Source organism: Tamandua tetradactyla, chromosome 4, assembly GCF_023851605.1.
Source record: "Tamandua tetradactyla isolate mTamTet1 chromosome 4, mTamTet1.pri, whole genome shotgun sequence".
Lineage (NCBI taxonomy): Eukaryota > Metazoa > Chordata > Mammalia > Pilosa > Myrmecophagidae > Tamandua > Tamandua tetradactyla.
Genome location: NC_135330.1, coordinates 83362191 through 83371825, shown reverse-complemented (window position 1 = coordinate 83371825; position 9635 = coordinate 83362191).

Sequence of the window (9635 nt, the reverse complement as noted above, 5' to 3'; positions counted from 1 at the left end):
GCCCTGGGCTCTTGTTCTTATCAGTGTCCCTCCCGGGGGCCCAAGTGTTTCTTTCTGCCAAACAAATACTGGGGCAACTTCTTTATCTTCATAGACCCACTTCTGAGGAGAAAAAAGAAACAAAAGGAATAAAAGTCAATGAACCAAAAGAAAGTTCATGAGCTGAAGGTGTAGTTCCCCAGCCTCTCGGTGCCCAGAGCCCTTGCCTGTCCCTTATCTGTATAGCCAGCTGCTGTGGCTGCTGCAACCTGAGTATGAAATGTAAGAGCAGCTGCAAGCATAAAGAAGGGAGGAACAGAGATGGCCACATGGAAAATGTGAGCCCTGATTCAACCCAGCCACTGAGGAGTGTGTCTGAAGGGGTTGTCTTGGATTCTCCGTAACATATGCACTTAGCAAAATTATGTGGCATCCATGATAAGTTTTGTTGGCTTTCTTGAAGGTTGTTCATCAGTCTAGTTGAAAGCATTTAGATGGTCCAAGTCATCTTTGCGAGGCCAAGTGCCATAGCAGCTTAGCACAAGGGCTCTAGCGTCAACTGGGCCCAGACTCCAGTGCTGCCTCCACCACCCCCACCCCACCCTGCCCTCTGGGAGGCTCGGAGACATCAAGGGCACCCTGTGGGGTAGTGCAGGGATAGGAGACCTGCTGGGGAGCCACCTGCATGACGCAGGGTGCTGCTGACCCCTCCCCGGCCAACGAGGGGAAGGACGCTCCAGTGACCCGCCCTTGCCAGTGCTGCTTTGCAACACCCGCTTGCCATGAGCTGTGACTGCTGGCTTCCCTATTATGTGGCACAGAGCGGCCCTGCCGTTGGCGTGTTAAACGCCACCGTGGGGAAACTGCAGTGCCAGCTGCACAAGTGGAGTAGGACATAATCAAGTTTGCCCCCATCTTTCACAGTGACTTTATCCAGATCAGCAGGAGGGGAGTTGGTTGACTTGCACAGTCTCATTGGAGCAGGGCCCGTGGGCACCATGCACCCCAGCCCCCTCCATGCCCTCCTCAACATCATGCTGCAGGCCCGACCAGTCACTGGGCCTGAGGGCCAGACCACCCAGGGGAGAGGCCGCAAGGCTAACAGGAACCTGGAACTCACGAAGCTCTTGCCCTTGAGGTTTATAAGGATTTCCATTCACAATCAGGAGAAGCCGAAGCTGCACCTCAAGTTTGCTACTGCCCATTCTTGCTCCCTGTAGTTGTGCCCTCCTCTAGAAGCCCAGGAAGACCTCTTTGCCTATTAGGAAAAACGAATTCATCTCCTGCAACCACCAGTGGACAGTAAGAGCAGTAACCATGTCCATCCCCTGGGGACATGATGTGCAAGCCTGAGTCTGAGGAAGAGAACCAGGCAAGCACAGCAGCTACAGATTTCTGTGGAAAGGGGGCTGGAGACCAAGTCAGCGTCGGGAGCCTCCACATGACCTCGGAGGGGTCTGGGAGCTCTCCTGATGCTTGTGCCAGGGGTAATGGACCAAATGTAAAGGCACTAGCATGCCTGATGTGTCCACCCCCAAACCTCCACAGCCTGACAAAGGAGCAGCATGAGGGGCAATTGCATGTGGCAGTGAAGGGCAGCTCAGCAGCTGCCATGAAATGTGAAGGCATCTAAGTGCAGATTCTGAACAAATCACCACAGCAATTGTGGGAGCAGCTTCCACGGGCCCATGAGGATGCAAAAACAGCATGGCCATTGCAGGTGTCACCAATATGCCATCCAAGAGCCTTAAGTTGGCCATGGCAGGAGCTACAAGCCAGGACTCAGTGTACTTTCAGGAGGCTGGTGTCAGCCACTGTCTCTCGGGAGAGCAGCGTGAATGGTTTCAGGAACAACATCTGCCAGCAAGAGTGAGGCAGAAACAGGTCAAGAATCAGCAGCAGGAATTTCTCCCTCCATCTCTGTGAGCGACGGCCACAAGACTGGGCAGGAGGAGGCCAGCAAGTCTCCCAGACCAATGCCGAAGCCTGGAAGTAAAAAAGGGAAAGGAAAGAACGAAGGGAAAAGGACAGAGCCCCTGGAGGGAGGAGGAGTTCCCATCACACGAGAACTGGTGAAAGTCATCGCAGGTAGGCCCAAAATCATGGGGCCAGTTCTTGTCCAGCCACAGATCCACTTAAGGGGATAAAAAATAAAAAGGCGGCGGGGACAGCAGGTGCCCTTCTGCTCAAAAGGGTATCGGCCACATGCCTGTGGCGAAGGAGTCCAGGACGCGTTACAAATCACGGATGAGCATATCAGCAGCTACTTCAGGCTCTATGAACAAGAGACTCAGAAGGATCAGTGCTTCCTTGAGAAATTTCAAAGCCAGCCTTTCTACAAAATGAGCAAATTCAGCCCCTAGTGCTGATGTGGATATCGGGTTGAAGTCAGAGGAGGGCAGCGTGGAGCTCAACCTAGAGACAGTGGAATGTGACTGGGGGTGATTATCCCTGTGGACATCCTGACACTACAGTGACTGCTGAATCCTGTTAAACAGGAAGCAGAGCTGGGAGCTCTAAGGAGGACCAGCAGGGCTCAGGGGAGCATCCCCACAAGCCAATTTGTTTTCCTTAATGCAGTTTGAATAAAGAACACTATGATCTCAGAATGGCATGTAGTGTTGTGTTGACTTTCCATGTCCTGCAGTCTGGTAGCGACCTTGCAGGCAAGGGGACCCCGCCTCACCCTGGCTCGGCAAAGCTGCACCGAGCTCATGAGGGGCCCATGTTGCCAACCCCTCTGTGGTCTTGGCTTCGCAACACTGTGGCTGACAGCTGGACTGTGGCCTGGGAAGCTCCCCCACCACTAGCTCTCTCCCCGTTACAAAGATCTGTTTCTCCTGAAGACTCATAACAAAGCAACAACGGAACCCATACTCCTTGGGATATTCAGGGGGATGGGGGTGCAGTAGCATTTCTTGCAATCAGAACAGGGAAGACCAGCAATTCCGCTCCTAGGTCTATAGCCTGGAGAAACTATCACCCCTGTTCTAGGAGACAGCCATGAGAATGTTTATAATACAATAATGAATAATAGCAAAACAGTGGAACAGCCCATATTTCCAACAACAGGAATGATACAATGGGATATGAATTATGTCCCAGTTTGAATCTGTGGTTTACCCCAGAAAAGCCATGTCCTTTAATCCTCACTTAATATTGCTGGTAGGGAGATTTTTGATTATTCATGGAGAAGTGACCCACCCACTTGTGGGTGGTAACTTTTAATTAGATGGTTTCCATGGAGATGCATCTCCGCCCATTCAAGGTGGGGTTGCTTATTGGAGCCCTTTTATAGGCTTACTAAACTCCCCTTATAAAAGCCATTCACTTCTGGTATATTCCATTCAGGCAGCTTGCAAACTAATGCAACCAGTTTTTACCTTGACTCAAGGTGGCGAAATTACAAAAAGATCACATTGCATTCTTTTGATCTTATGATTTCCACAGAGGCATATATAAATAAATGTTAGTCTGGAAGAAGAAAATGCAATAAAATCATTTGCATAGCTCTTAGCCACTTGTACTGTTGTTTAATGTATGTGCTCTCCTCTGATTCTCACAGTTCTACAGTTTGCAGATTAGCAAACTGAAGTTCAGAGCATTGAAAGGGCTTGGGAAGGTGGGAGGAGATGGGGCAAATTTCCTGGTACTAGATTCTGGGCTTTTGTCCCCTACAACCCCGCACCTCCTCTTTCCCAATCCCTCCTCCCGTCTCCAATCCCTCCTCCCCCTCCAATCCCTTCTCCCTTCCCAACCCCTCCACCCCTCTCCAGTCTCCATGCCCCTCCTTCCCTCTCTCCCCTCCCTGAACCCCTGCACTCTTCCTCAGAGAAATTCACTAGATAAAGCAGAAGCAGGAGCAACGGCTCCAAGGCACAGGGAATGAAAGAAATGGGCAGGAAAGGTGTCTGTGAGGACGGTGTAGATGAAGAAATGATGGAAACAATTATTTGCATTGATATAACCATCATCTCCTTTAGGGGAAAGGCCATGTCTTCTTGGGTTCCGGGTCCCCGGCCCTAGCACAGGGGTGGGGCATGATGGCACACTTAAGGAGCTCCATGAATGTTTGGTATAGTGGCCTGTGGTGGTCACTAGTCATCCCCTGCCTCCAGACGCAATTCTGGCGGAGGCTTTCAGCCATCCCTGGCTTCTCTCCTCCCACACTCCTTCCTGCAGTGCTTGTCCCACAGGTGGGAGGTCTGAGACATGGAGAGCCACTGCTAATGGTTTTCAGTCCCTCCTTATTCATAGTGGTCAGACTAGCAGACCTTCCCCAGGGGCTCTCCTCTCTGGAGGGTCCTGGACTCTTGTCCTACCTGGCGTCCCTCCCAGCCGCCCAGGTATTTCTTCCTGCCAAACAAGTAAAGGGGTGGCTTCTTTCCCTTCTTACCCCCCCCTCTGAGGAAAACAAGAAAAAAAGAAAAGGAAGAAAAGTAACCGAACAAGAAGTATCGTGAGGGCCCAGCCTCTCCCGGGCATCAGCTGGTTCCCTCTCCCTATCCCCTGTTGTTGACAGCCCTTTCCAATATGAAAGGGTCGGAGTGGCCATGGCCCAGGTTCCCCTAGGGAGTGGGATGGGGGATCGAAGGTGATGGTGGAGTTATACAGAGAAGGTAGGGCTTAAAGAACAAGTATGATTGCTGAAACATTATATTGATATTTCTTTTAGTCTCCAGTATCTTAGAACAGCTAGAAGTAAAAACTTAAAATTGCGGGATTGTAACCCATACCAAATTCTGAAATCTGTTCTACAGCTGATTGTTGTGCTGTGCTTTGAAATTTATGCTTTTTTGTATATATGTTATTTTTCACAAAAAAGAAAAAAAGTCAATTGTGATGATAAAAAAATACTTATTCCTTCTAGCCTCCAATGTTCTGGAGTAGTTGGAAGGAAACATCTGAGTTGACGATATGGTAGCCCATGACAAACTGTGGGATCTGTCCTATAACTACTTGTTGAAGGTGCTTTGAAAACTGTTGCTTTTTTCTTTCTTTGCTTTGTATATACGTCGTACAATAAAAAAAGTCTAAAAAAAAAAGGATCGTGAGCTGACAGTGTCATTTCTCCGTGTCCAGAGCCCTTGCCCGTCCCTTATGCACGTGGCCTGCTGCTGTGGCTGCTGCAGGTTGAGTGTGAAGTGTGCAAGCAGCAGCCGGTGTGCACACGGAGCCCGCAGTCAGGAGCCGCCCCGCCTTTCTCTCCTCTCTCCAAGTTCACGTTTCATCGCCCCTTGACCGAAGCTGCCTCTGTTAACACCGGGAACCTCTGCGGGGCTTCCTGACAGCCACTCTTCGCCAGTCTGCACCCGGCGCTCCGCAGAGAGCATGGGGAGAGGCGGAGCGAGGCCTTCGCCCTCCCCGCGCCGGGTCCCGCCCGCGGCAGCCTCTCCGAGTCTGGGCGGGCCTGCCCGGACCCGCCGGGGGCGGCTGCACAGGCCGCGGGGCGGGAGGGACGCGGGGCCCGGCAGGCGGGGCTGCGGGCTCAAGCTCGGCCCCTGCTCAGGCCTGAGCCGCGCACAGCCGCCACCTGCGGGCCCGCCCGGCCGAGTGAACGCGCGGCCACCTGGTCCCTGCCGGGACTACACAGCCTGCGCGGCGCAGGGGGTGGGGGGTGGGGGGCAGTTAACGGGGGAGGCGGGGGGGGGGGCGGTTAGCGGGGGCGGTTAACGGGGGGGTGGGGGGGCGGTTAGCGGGGGCGGTTGACGGCCAGCGGGGGTTCGCTGGCTTCTCCAGAGCCTGCTGGATAATGGAGAGAAATGGTAGACGTGCCACGTGTGCCCAACAGCACGTGCCCCGCACCCTTGGGGGGATTTACAGGCTGTTTATGCAAGGCCTGTGCACACACTACTAAAAAGCTGCTCTCGACTTTCCCTCCGCAATTTTTTTAATAATATTTTTATTGATGATTCTTAACTTACTAACATAGAAACATTACGTGATGTACAGTAGTGACTCGCGATATCATCACATAGCTGTGTTTTCACCACCATGATCATTTTTTTGAACACTTGCAATCCAGAAAAAGGAAAAAGAAAAAACTCATACATACCATACCCCCTACCCCTCCCTCTGGTTGAGCATGGTATTTCCATCTCCCCAAATTATTTCAATCTTTGACCCTCCTATTTATTTTTTATCCATGTTTTACTCATCTGTCTATACCATAGATAAAAGGAGCATCAGACACCAGGTTTTCACAGTCACACAGTCATGTTGTAAAAGCTGTATCATTACACAATCATCTGCAAGAAACATAGCTACTGGTCCCTCCAGCCTTTTACCAGAAAACTTTTGCCACATTTAGGTTTTCTAGATGTAAAGAGATTGCTGACTTATGATGAGAGAAAATTACACACCTTCCTGTAATGTACATTTGTTGGGGGGGGGGGAATCATAGAAATGTCTTCTGGAAATGACTTTGAATTGGAATTTGCCTCCAGAAGCGACACAGGGAGCGATGCATGCGTGCTTGCTCTGTGCTGGAGAGGACGTGGGGCGGAAGGCTGAGGCCAGAGGGAGAAGGAGGTTCTGTGCCAGTGTCGTATTTTCATTTTATAACTGTTGTTCTATGTGTGCATTTTATTCTTCCCAACTCTCTAAATAGTTGACAATGCTAAGAACTTTTTGAAATATCTCCTCTTCCAGGGTGTTCTGAAATGCCTGAGATGTTAAAAGTAAAGGTGGTAAAAGGAAGGATGCACTAATGTTCTAAAAAATTATCATGGTGATGAATACACCACTAAGTGATGATATTGTGAACCATTGATTGTATACATGAATGTATGTATGTGTTTGAAGATTTACCAATAAAAAAAACAAGGATTGTGAGAAAGATCAGAGAAGGTGGAGTTAGAGAAGATGGGATGTAACAAATAAGTATGACTGCTGAATCATTATATTGATATTTTAGTCTCTAGTGTCTTGGAGAAGGTAGAATTAAAAACTTAAACTTGTGGAATTGTAACCCATACCAAACTCTGAAATCTGTTCTACAATAAATCACTGCAGTGAGCTTGGAAATGTATTCATTTTTTGTGTATGTTATTTTCCACAATTAAAAACAATAGATTACCTGACGCCTAGCAGGAGACCAGACAGCCAGAGGCCCAAAATCTCTCTCTGAACTGCAGTAATTCTGAAAACTTTATATGCAAAAAAGATGGGCTGAGTTTCGGATGATGAGCACAGTGGCCCCAGAGGAGGTCATTAACATTAAGATCATTAAGAAATTAACGTTAGAAATCATGCTATTTCTTAACATGATACAGTTATTGAGAAGGAAGCGGACATTATTCGGCGGACCCTGACCAGACGCAGGGAAGGGCGGCCGCCTTCCCACCGCTGCTGCCCACGCTCGGCGGGCGCCCCCGGGCGGTTGCTCTTCTCCGGACAGCCTAACGCCTCAGGGACCGCAGTGAGCGGGGGCGAGGGGAGGTGGGGGAATGGCGCCCGGTGGAGGAGGAGGGGCTCGGTCTGCGGTGTGGGCGTGGCTTGGGCGCTCCGTGCCTGGGGGATGGGGTGGGGCGTGGAGGCCCGTCTCTGCGCCGGGTCTGGTGTGGGGGTTGGGCAGGATGACCGGCCGGACCGGGGGTGGGGCAGGGCGACAGGACGCATGCGCGGCCTCCCAGCAGGCCCCGCCCCATCTGGGCGGGCACTGTCCGTCACACCCGAACCCATGTCCGGTCCCCCCTCTCCTGAGCCCCTCCTTCCTGGCACCTGGCCGCGCTCCCTTTGGAAGTTTCTCTTGTCGGATGGTGAATGTTCTTCAGGCTTCAGCTCTTTTTAGCCTTAACGTCCCCGTTGCCTGACTCTGCCCAAGTTTTTCGGTTTTATTTTTATTCTTATTTTATCATTTATGTACTCATTTGTGAACATGCACGCAACACACTTGCCTCTCTCTAATTTGGTGGTCATTTTGGTTGGTTGCAAACCTGTCGTTTCGATGTATAATATATATATATATATTTTTTTAAAAGCTATAGATAAATAATTTTTAAAAATTTGAGATGGATTTACAATGGGGGGAAATAGAGGTAGTAAATGGATCCATCATACTTTTTTTTGTTAAACTTCATATATAATATTGTGACTTTTTTAAAAAGTTGTAACAAAGCAACTACACTAAAGGTAAATATCAATAACAGGGGGATATAAGGGGTATGACTTTTTTTCCCAAGAAATGAGAATGTTTGCTTTATTGATTGTGATGGTGAATGCATAACTATGTGATTATGCCAGAAACCATAGGTCATAAACTTAGGATGGATTGTATGTGTTTGAATAAAACTATTTTTAAAAAAAGATTAAAATGGTAGTTTTAATTCAGGAGCGAATTCACAGTGAGGTTAATGGACTGTTGGTGATTAATGCTAATAACAGCTAACATTTATTGCACCATGTACTATTTAAGTTACTTACATGGATTATCTCATTGACTCCTCATGGCTGCTGTTATTATCCCCATCTTACAGATGAAATGGGGAGTTATGCAACTTGCTTGAGACCCATGTTTTTCAACCATAATATTTCCAAACAGGTGTGTGTATTGTGTGTGTGTGCGTGGCAAATGCACATAACATTAAATTTAACATTGGAGCCATTATTTTAAAGTGTACCATTCAGTTCTTAAATAGTCACAATGTTGTCCAACCATCACCACTATCTAGTTCCAGAATATTTTCATGACCACAGATGAAAACCTCATACTCATTCGTAGCCACTCCTTTTTCCCCCACTCCCTCCAGCCCCTGACAACCACTGGTCTTCTGCCTTTTTGGATTTACATAATCTGCATATTTCATATAAACTGAACCATACAATATGTGGTCTTGTGTGCCTGTCTTCTCTCACCTAGCAAAATGGTTTCAAGGTTCATCCACATGATGGCATTTGACGTCAGGAAGGCACAATACCTAAACTTTTCTAAAGTTCTTTCTGCTTTCATTTATCTAAAATAATGTTTTCAAATCGGTCAGGTTAAAATGCAGCTAAGACGTGGCACTGAGTAATTACACAAAAGCTAATCAGCGCTGTGTTCTCCCAGCCACTGCTGGTTCTCCCTTCCTGCTAAAGGTCAAGCCTCTGGTGAAAGCAAGGATGGGACATCCAAAGTCCTGCTCTTTGGACTCAGATGTGGAGCTTCCCAGAGCAGTATCCACTCTCATTTTGCCATGCCACCTCACCTCGGGCAACTGGTCTACTCCGACCGGTAATAGAGACTCACTGTGCCAGCTAGTCACCCTAACCATCTGGGGGGAAAGGGCAGAGTGTGAAATGAGAATTTCACAAATATGTAAATAAGCAACAGCGCTCCCTTCAGAATCGCTAACAGACCCTCACATGGCAGGACCTTCCTATCTTTATTTTCAACATTTAACTGTGCAGGTGCCCCCAGTGACTGTGCGTGGGCGGGGTGTTACCCACATGGCTGACCCAGGAGGTGCTTCCCAACTGCTCGTACAGCATGGCACTCACAGAGTCTTTGTTCAGACCACTGGGGGGGAACGGGACTTGGAGACCTGGAAGAGGTTTCTCTGGGTGGGGGGCGACTGGTCTGGGAGCTCCAGCCACCTGGAAGGCTGAGCTCAATAGCCCAAGGCAAACCCTTAGAGAAGCTCTGCATTAGAGAACCAGGATTCAAGCACCAAGCC